This window comes from Lathyrus oleraceus, chromosome 2, assembly GCF_024323335.1.
Source record: "Lathyrus oleraceus cultivar Zhongwan6 chromosome 2, CAAS_Psat_ZW6_1.0, whole genome shotgun sequence".
Lineage (NCBI taxonomy): Eukaryota > Viridiplantae > Streptophyta > Magnoliopsida > Fabales > Fabaceae > Lathyrus > Lathyrus oleraceus.
Genome location: NC_066580.1, coordinates 357504318 through 357514266, shown reverse-complemented (window position 1 = coordinate 357514266; position 9949 = coordinate 357504318).

Genomic DNA, 9949 nt, shown 5'->3' with positions numbered 1-9949 from the left:
CTTGAACTTGGATGAAAGTTGACTGAGAACGGGACATAGTCATACGCTTTAATCCCTAATTTTTGCCTGGACCGCCTTTTCAGGTTTTCAGTCCACCAGGATACCCTTTTTTGCCCAAGCCACCTTTTCAGGTTTTCGACTTGCCGGGTGTACATTTTTTTATATATATCCCTAATTTTTGCCCGAACCCTTTTGGTTCGCCGGGATGCCCTTACTTTTGCCTAGATACGTCGATCTAGCGGGTCTTTTTCATGCGTAGTATTTTTTAACTATGTCCGCGTTCACGGGATGCGGGAAATCTTCGCCATCCACTGTAGCAAGTATCATGGCTCCACCAGAGAATACCTTCCTAACTACAAATGGCCCTTTGTACGTGGGAGTCCATTTGCCTCTGGGATCAGTTTGCGGTAGCACGATACGCTTGATTACCAAGTCGCCAATTTGATACACTTGTCTCTTGACCTTTTTGTTGAATGCCCTGGTCATGCGCTTCTGATATATCTGCCCGTGACATACAGCCGCAAGTCTCTTCTCATCCATCAAATTTATCTGATCGAGTCGAGTCTGAATCCGTTCCTCTTCATCTAAGCCCGCCTCTTTCATGATTTTTAGCGAGGGAACCTGAACTTCCACTGGTAAGATGGCTTCCATTCCATAGACTAAAGAGAACGGAGCTGCCCCTGTCGAAGTGCGTACTGAAGTGCGATAGTCATGAAAAGCAAATGGTAACATCTCATGCCAGTCTTTGTACATTACTGTCATCTTTTGTATAAGCTTCTGGACATTGTTAGCAGCCTCCACGGCGCCGTTCATCCTTGGCCGGTACGGAGAAGAATTAGAGTGTTTTATTTTGAACCGCGTGCAGAGTTCAGTAACCATCTTGTTGTTCAAATTAGCACTATTATCAGTGATAACTCTTTCAGGAGACAACAAGTTTCTCGAATAGATATTTGATAGAACCCATCTTAGAAATCAATAAAGTGGTATGATTCAACATGTACTGTCTTAGTCGGCGAGCAGCCCAAGCCAAAGCGCGACAAGCTTTCTCGAGCTATGAGTATCTTGTTTCACAGTCGGTACCTTTTGCTAAGGCGGTATATGGCATGCTCTTTTCGACCAGACTCGTCATGTTGCCCCAACACACCTCATTGGATTTTCTAACACGGTCAAATACATGATTAGAGGTCTTCCTTCAACTGGTGGTGTCAGAATTGGAGGTTCTTGGAGACACTTCTTGATTTTATCAAAAGTTTCCTGACATTCATCATCTCTTGACTGTCCTCAGTAATTTGAAGATAGGTTTACAAGTAGCAGTCAAGTAGGATATAAACCGGGCAATGTAATTCAAGTGCCCCAAGAGGCTTCTGACTTCTTTCTTGTCTACTTTTAGTACTCAGATCGACAGTTTCAATTGACTCCTCATGCGGCTGTACAGTCCTTTCTTCTTTCAGTAACAGTCTGGCAAGTTCTTCAGGTACTTCACAATCTTCCTCACTTCCATCTTCGGCTTGGTAGATCGGATTTTCGAAGTCATAATGAACAGTAGCAGAACTATTATCAACAGGATCCAGAGTGGATGTGGATACGCAATTTGTTACGTGAGTGTGTGCAAGAAAGCATAGCTTATTTGAAAAATGACAGGAAAGATAAAGAGCGCAATATTTGAATGCAAAAAGTCCATTGATTTATTGAATATGAATATGCTTATGAGAATGACAAAACATTTAACCAAATTTGATACATTGAATAAACAACAAACAATTACTCCTGACTAAAGGAAGTTGGAATAGTGTCTTCAGCCTTCCAATTATCCAAGTTGCAATCGCTATACACATCTTCTACAGCATTAACAGTCTTGTCATGATCGGGCATAGGAGCAGTGATGACATTAGGAATATCCAGAGGATCAAATTCAAATTCCCCAGCGTCGATCATATCCTGAATCTTGTTCTTCAGCGACCAGCAATCATTCGTATCATGCCCGGGGCTATCGGAGTGATAGGCACACCTGGCGTTGGGATTATAACGAGGAGAAGTAGTGTTGGGTTTTGCAGGAGGATCTCTGAGGGTAATTAAATTTACTTTTAGCATACCCTGCAGTGCTTGTGCTAAAGTCATATTGATCTTCGTAAACTGCCTTCTTCCCGGGTTAATGTGCCTCACAGATTTCTTGTCCTTTTTCTTCTTGAGCAAGAGAGTCTTTAGTTCCTCCTGCCCCTTGGATAAGTTCAAGATCATCTCCTGGAGTTGAGCATTCTGAGCCTGGAGATCTTTGACAGTTTGTTCGAGGTCCATTTTTCTGTTTGAAGGAAAACCGTGAGAATACTGATCCTTTTAGAGTACCTGTTATGCAATGTCATGTTATGCTATGCAATGTATGAAATGTTTTCAAGGACTTTTGGAATTTAATTTTGCATAAACTACCAAAAAAGAAAGCCACTTTTATTAATAATATTTGATTAATATTCATTATAATAAGAAGTAAAATACAATAAAAGCTCAGGTCTCCCAGGGACGGCTTCTTTTTGGGCGAAGATATGTATTGAGTCTTCGTTCCTCATTAAGCTGGCCGGTGAGCTCTAACACCTTCTTCCTTGTAGCACAGAACTGGGCTTCAAAAGTATCCCTTTCCTCTCTCAACTGGATCCAGGACTTCTTTAACTCTTCAACATCGGTAGGCATATCTGGATAAGGAACGATCTGAGGAGTACCTCCTTCAGCTTCTGGTTCAACAATCAGTGGTCCGACTGCCAGATATGGCATGACAAGTTCACGAGCTCTTGTGCGGACCCATCTGAGATAAGGTTCCATAGGAATAGAGTTTTTCTGTCCTAAAGTACTTCTTTTCACCATGCCCCAAGCTCACACAAATCTTTGACGGAGACCTTGGGAATCGTTATCATAGTCAAACACCGTGCCTTGTATAATTATTTCATGTGGACCATCTCTTCGAGCACAACCAAATTGACGTAGGGCTAAAGCAGGATTATAAGTAATACCTCCTCTTATCCCCATGAGTGGTACATTAGGGAATTCTCCACAACGGTCAATGATGATATTGTTTTCTTTGAAATGAGGACACCAACGGATGTCTGAGTGGGAGAGCGACATTATCCTTTGAGACCATCTCAAACTTTGCTCATTCTTCAAGACTGACTGAGGAAGGTGCGAAATAAACCACCTGGATAATAAAGGTATGCAGCACATGAGAGTCCCTTGCCTCTTCATAGTACGAGTGTGAAGGGAATGCAGAATGTCGCCGAGCAAGGTAGGCACAGGGTTACGAGCGAGAAATATCTGAATAGCATTCATATCTATGAATTGATCTGGATTAGGGAATAACACCAAACCATAGATTAGTAATGCTAGAATCTCCTCGAAAGCATGGACATTCATGACTTTTAAGAATTCTCGGGCCTTATTCATCAGAAATTTGGCAAGTAAACCCTTAACTCCACTTCTTGTTACCCAATTAGCTTCAATATCTGACTTTGTCATGTGTAAAGCTGCGGCAACTTTTTGGACCTCGGAATCTTTTCTAAACCACTGAAAGGTATTTGATCAAGAATAGGTATCCCAAGCAGCTGGGAAAATTCTTCTAATGTGGGCACCAACTGATAATCTGGGAATGTGAAGCACTGATGTTTAGGATCGAAGAACTGGAATAGGACTCTCATCATATCTTCTTTGAAACCAGTGGTAACCAAATCGAGGAGAGAACCATGCTTTTTGACGAACTGAGCCTGATCAGGAAGTTCTGACACTAAATCCTTGAGTTGAGGAGAGATGACTACAAAATTTATCCGGATAGTCTTCCTGGGAGCCATAGCCTTACAAAATAGAGCCAAGTTAAATCCCTAAGTCCTCGAAGTGATTAGTGCAATGTCATAATGTTATGATGTTATGATGTTATGATATTATGATATTAAACAAATAACAAGCGTAAGCAAGTCATACAACAATCATTCCTAGGTTTTAAGGCTTGCATGAGTTCCATAGGTAAGTACCCTCCCCACTGAAGTTTGGTGGGTTCAACCTGTCTTAGAATAGTAACCGGGTTCTAGAAGGATCTCAAATCATTGACCTTTCCTTAAGTCCACTTCAGTGCAACACCAAGTGGTTGACCGAAGCTTCCCTAAAGTCCAATCTCAAAGAGTGTAGTATCGAGTCTCAACCAACTCCAGTCGGAACCGAAGCCAGTTATCTCACTACTTTCTAATGGCCAGGATGAGTCAATTAGGGTTCTAAAGGTCTGGTTAATGCTTTTATGACACCACGCGAATGCCAAATATTTCCTCAACTAACATGAGGAACATCAGGACATCCAAAGTGCCACATTAACCGTAGCCATCATTTTGACCATTCCAGTATACGCCGGACAGTCGCGATGATCTCTTGCTACTTACCTAAGGTACACTAGATCCGGGTGTAGGATCTTTCACTCAAGCATAACATACCCAAGCAATCCCTTAAAAATAAATCAGACAAATTGAATAAGTGATCTTGTTTTTAAGGTAACCTCTCTTTTTAAATATTCCCAAGCAGAGTCGCCAGTTCTGTCATACGGTGAACTGGACTTTTTGTGGTTTTAATCGCAATGTCGCGGTTAGCAAGAGTCGCCACCGACTTTTCTTTTATCCAATAAGGAAAGGTGGAAAAGAACAGGAAAGACCTTAATTTAGATTTTGGGTTCGGGAGGTACATTATACAAAGGGAAGGGGTTAGCACCCTTTGTATCCATGGTTATCCATGGGCTCTTAATTGCTCGATCACTTATATTATTTTTGTCTAAAAAAAGTGTTTGTGAATTGTTTGGAAAATTGTTTTGAAAAGAGAATTTAACTTTGTAATGATTCTTGTATGAATGTATACAAAGTGGTTATCTCGTTTAGTTTTGAAAATTGTTTAGAAAAATATAACTCGGTAATGATTCTAGTATGAATGTATACCAAGTGGTGATTTTCTAAAGGTATTTTGAAAGGTGTGAGGTGCGAAAAAGTGTTTTAAGTTGTGAGCCAGCAATTAAGAGTTATACCGACCCAAGGTCTGTACGGGCATTTCCTATCCTTATGAGGGTAAAACTGTCCTTATTATTGAGAAATAAGTAGTTTTATCCTTTGGATGTAAAAGGGTCATCGTAGGGTCATCGATTGGTCATTGAAGGCAACAGTTATGAGGATACCTTAGCATTCGAAGGGACTATCATCATTTAATCGTAGTCAACATCGGAGGGTCATCGAGGGACAAAGTTGTATATTCGAAGGCAACATCCGAGGGACTATAATTTATTTTATGATGATTTAACCGAAGGGTCTTTGCTAAGGGTATCCCCACATTCGCGGGACATGACCGTAATATCGTAATCGTAAGGCAACAAAGAGAGGTCCAAGATCACTTATTCAAAGGCAAAGTTTTACAATTAATTATATAATTAGGATGAAACTCCACATTAAAATTATTAAAATAATATATTAAAAAATTAATACATTAGAAATTAATACATTAAAAATTAATTTAGGGTGAAACTCCACAAGGGTATCCCACAAATAAAGTGGAATACCTAGCCAATAACCTTTTCCTGGGATATGTGAACTGTCGCAACCTGAAAAATACAGTGTGCGAAAAAACAACCGGCGAAAGAAAATGACAGAAAAGTCGCCACCGTGCGTTATTCATCCCAAAGGAGGGAAAGGAAACGCTCGAAGTAAACCTGAAAAGAGGAAAGGAAAAGACAAGGTCTCGCAACCAAATCTTGGGTTCGGGAGTCGGTTATGCGAAGGGAAGGTATTAGCACCCCTACACATCCGTAGTACTCTACGGGATCCACTTTTGTAGTTCTTGTCTAAAGGGTGTGAGTTTATCTTGTGCTGTTTACCCAAAAAAAAAAGGGTTAAATGAAAATGACTCGCGTGGATGTCGCATCCACTGCATACGTATCTCATCTGAATATGAGAATCAGAGTCTTCGTAGCTCGGCTGACCTATGGGTTGGGGGATGTGTGCTCGCTAGGACATCGCGTCTTATGCCTACGTATCTCATCTGGAATGAGAATCAGAGCAAACCGTAGTTCGGCTAACTACGGGGTTATGGATTGGGTTTTGGACGAACGACGTCACTACGCAATCTACCGGATGCTCGACCTTTGGAGACTTACTCGCCTGTAGTAGAAGGAGTAAACATGTTGCTTTGGGTTTTAGGGTTTGGGATGCTCGAGGGCAAAAAGGCAGTCCTTGACGAAGGAACCGCGCTACCTGCAGGGATATGAATACAAAACACAAAACATGTATCTCAAAGTAAAATGCCACCAAGGGGCTCAAACATTGCCTCCTATCGAGGTCTTCCAGCTAAGAAAGCGATAAAGTATGAGAAAGGGAAAAAATTACCACACGGATAAAGATCCGAAGTTACAGCAATTAAAGGAATGGGAAACCCAGGGATCCTTCCAAGCTAAACACCATCAAAGAAAGTGAGTCAGTACAGGTAATCGGAATGAAACCTCTAGGGGTATCCCACAAATAAAGTGGGAAACCACGCGAGTTATCCCTGCAAAAGTCATGTGCCTTCACAAAAACTCAACAAAAGGGTTAGTGAAACAAAATAGGGTAACCAAGAGTTGCCCTCAAATCAAAATGTAACCACATGAATCATGCCCTTTCAATTCACAAAAAACAATAAAGGGTAGGAGGCCTAAACCTCTTGTCAAACACATGCATCAAAAGGGTATCAAATTCACCCATAATACTTCATATATTTTGAGCATTCAAATTAAAGGCATAAAGATGATGGATATAGGGCAAACCTGATTGGAGAAGAAAAATCAAATGGCAGGGTTTGCTTGAGCTGAAAGTCTGTGAGTCAGAATGAACCTTTCAGAGTTGCCTGGAGGTTGCTGCAGAGTAGTTCCTAGATTTCCTTCTCTCACTATCTTTTTCCTCGTGGTTTTGTTCTAAGGAAACCTCAAAGTACTTTTGCTTCTCTCCCTTTTTCTCAAGTGAATCTCCTAGTGTAACTCCAAGTGTAACTCCAAGTCTTTTTCCTCTACTGAAACTTCAGTATTTATAGACTAATTTTGTGGGTAATGGGCTTGGAGTGAGGGAGACCCAAGTCCAAAATAATTTGTTATATTTTATTTATTTATTTATTTTAATTATTTAATTAATTAATTAATTAATTAATTAATTTTTTTTTTTTTATTCGTTTTTTTTTTTTTTTTTTTTTTCAGGAAAAATGATGGGTAAATTTTGGGGTATGACAATAAGGTGAAAACCTAAATCCACCAAAATGGATGATTGATATTAGGGATACAATGAGCTTTCCCATGACCTTTGTCTGGTGTGACTTGCTTGATCCTTGAGTGTGATTGTTGCATTCATGCATTCATGCATTCATCTGCATCCATATCATCAGATAAAAAGAAAACTTTCAAGGAACTCAAAGGAGTTTATTTGCAAAAAGTTTCAAAACATGAAAAAACCGGGAAAAAAATTTCACCTGATATATCTGATGAGATATTTTCATGTATGATCAAAATGCTTAAATATTTCAAAGTTTGCAAATAAAACCCTCGGGTTCCTTTGATATAAAAACAAGCATATGCATAAACACTTCATGCATCATTTGCATAAGCGTGTGTTTTGTTCCGGTCTCCCATCCTGTGGTCTGACCCTGCGATCTTCATTTATTTTGAAGACGCACTTCGCCGGTACTATACCAGAGCCAACTCTGCCAAAGCGATGGATCATCCCGAGCAAGAGGATTGTGAACTCAGAGAGATATTTGCCAGACTATGTACTGTTGATGGATTTATTCCTGGTTAACCAATCCCGGGCTGGTATTGGCTACTGTTCTGGGGCATGCAATGAGCAAGGTCTGTTCGCAAGTGGAGGATTCATCCACGCTGATCAACCTGAAGAAGAAGCTGCTGCTATCATTGAAGAAGACGCAGAAGACTTGAACAATTTTGTTATTCCTGGTGGTGTCTGCCATAATTGGGTCGCTGTAGATGTTCCTACAGTCATCCATAGATCAGAGTAATTGTTCATTTTGTTTAAAACCCTTCTCCCATGCCAAAAGGAGAAGTGATGACATTGTTGGCAGCATTTTAATACAATGATGTTTTCATTCAATTAATGCATTGTTTAACATTTGTTTTTCCTTTGTTTTCACTTTTTGCTTTTCTGCATGAAATCAGTGATCACAAAAAACCATAAAAACAAAAAAAAAGCAAACATTTTTCATCTGCATAATGATTTGCTTGTTTAAACTCTGAAGTTTTTTCATTAACCGAAATCATTATGCAGGTTGATTTTAAAACCCATTGAACATAATGATCCAACGCCATCTCCCAATTTTGAATTCCCTGTATTTGAGGCAGAGGAAGATGACGTTGAAGGGATTCCTGATGAGATTACCCGTCTCCTTGAGCACGAAGAGAAGATCATTCAGCCGCATCTCGAAGACTTGGAAACAGTCAACTTGGGGTCTGAGGATTGTGTTCGCATGGTGAAGATTGGGGCACTTCTTGAAGAGTCTGTCAAGGAAGATTTGATCAGCTTGCTACGAGAATATTCAGATATCTTTGCTTGGTCCTATGAAGACATGCCGGGTTTAGATACAGATATTGTGCAACATTTCCTGCCTTTGAAGCCTGAGTGCGTGCCTGTGAAGCAGAAGCTCAGAAGAACTCATCCAGATATGGCAGTGAAGATCAAAGAAGAAGTTCAGAGGCAAATTGATGCGGGGTTTCTGGTGACTTCGACATATCCTCAATGGGTAGCCAATATTGTGCCTGTTCCTAAGAAGGATGGAAAAGTCCGCATGTGCGTTGGTTACAGAGATTTGAATAAGGCTAGCCCGAAAGACGATTTTCCTCTACCACACATTGACATGTTGGTAGACAATACAGCTAAATTCAAAGTCTTTTCCTTTATGGACGGATTTTCCGGATATAATCAAATCAAGATGGCACCAGAGGATATGGAGAAGACAACATTCATCACACCTTGGGGAACATTCTGTTATCAAGTGATGCCCTTCGGTTTGAAGAACGCCGGAGCCACGTATCAACGAGCTATGACTACCTTGTTTCATGACATGATGCACAAGGAGATAGAAGTCTATGTTGATGATATGATTGCCAAGTCCCGAACGGAAGTTGAGCATATTGAGCATTTGTTGAAGCTTTTTCAGCGTTTGAGAAAGTTCAAACTTCGCCTGAATCCGAACAAATGTACATTTGGAGTCCGTTCCGGCAAGTTGTTGGGTTTTGTGGTAAGTGAAAGAGGTATTGAGGTTGATCCTGCAAAGGTCAAAGCAATACAAGAGATGCCTGCACCCAAAACTGAGAAGCAAGTTCGAGGTTTTCTTGGCCGCTTGAATTACATTTCCAGATTTATATCCCACATGACTGCCACATGTGCGCCGATATTCAAGCTCCTCCGGAAAGATCAGTCTCATGATTGGACTGAGGATTGCCAGAAAGCTTTCAACAGTATCAAAGAATATATGTCCGAACCTCCGATATTGTCTCCACCTGTAGAAGGAAGACCTCTGATCATGTACTTAACAGTTCTTGAAGACTCGATGGGTTGTGTACTCGGTCAACAAGATGAATCAGGGAAGAAGGAGTTTGCTATATACTACCTCAGTAAGAAGTTTACTAATTGTGAGTCTCGGTACTCTACACTTGAGAAGACGTGTTGTGCTTTGGCTTGGGCTGCTAAGCGTTTGCGCCAGTACATGATAAATCATACAACTTGGTTGATATCCAGAATGGATCCAATTAAGTATATCTTCGAGAAGCCTGCTTTAACTGGGAGGATTGCCCGTTGGCAGATGTTGTTGTCTGAGTATGATATCGAGTATCGAGCTCAGAAAGCTATCAAAGGTAGTATCTTGGCTGACCATTTAGCGCACCAGCCGATTGAAGATCATCAGTCTGTTCAGTTTG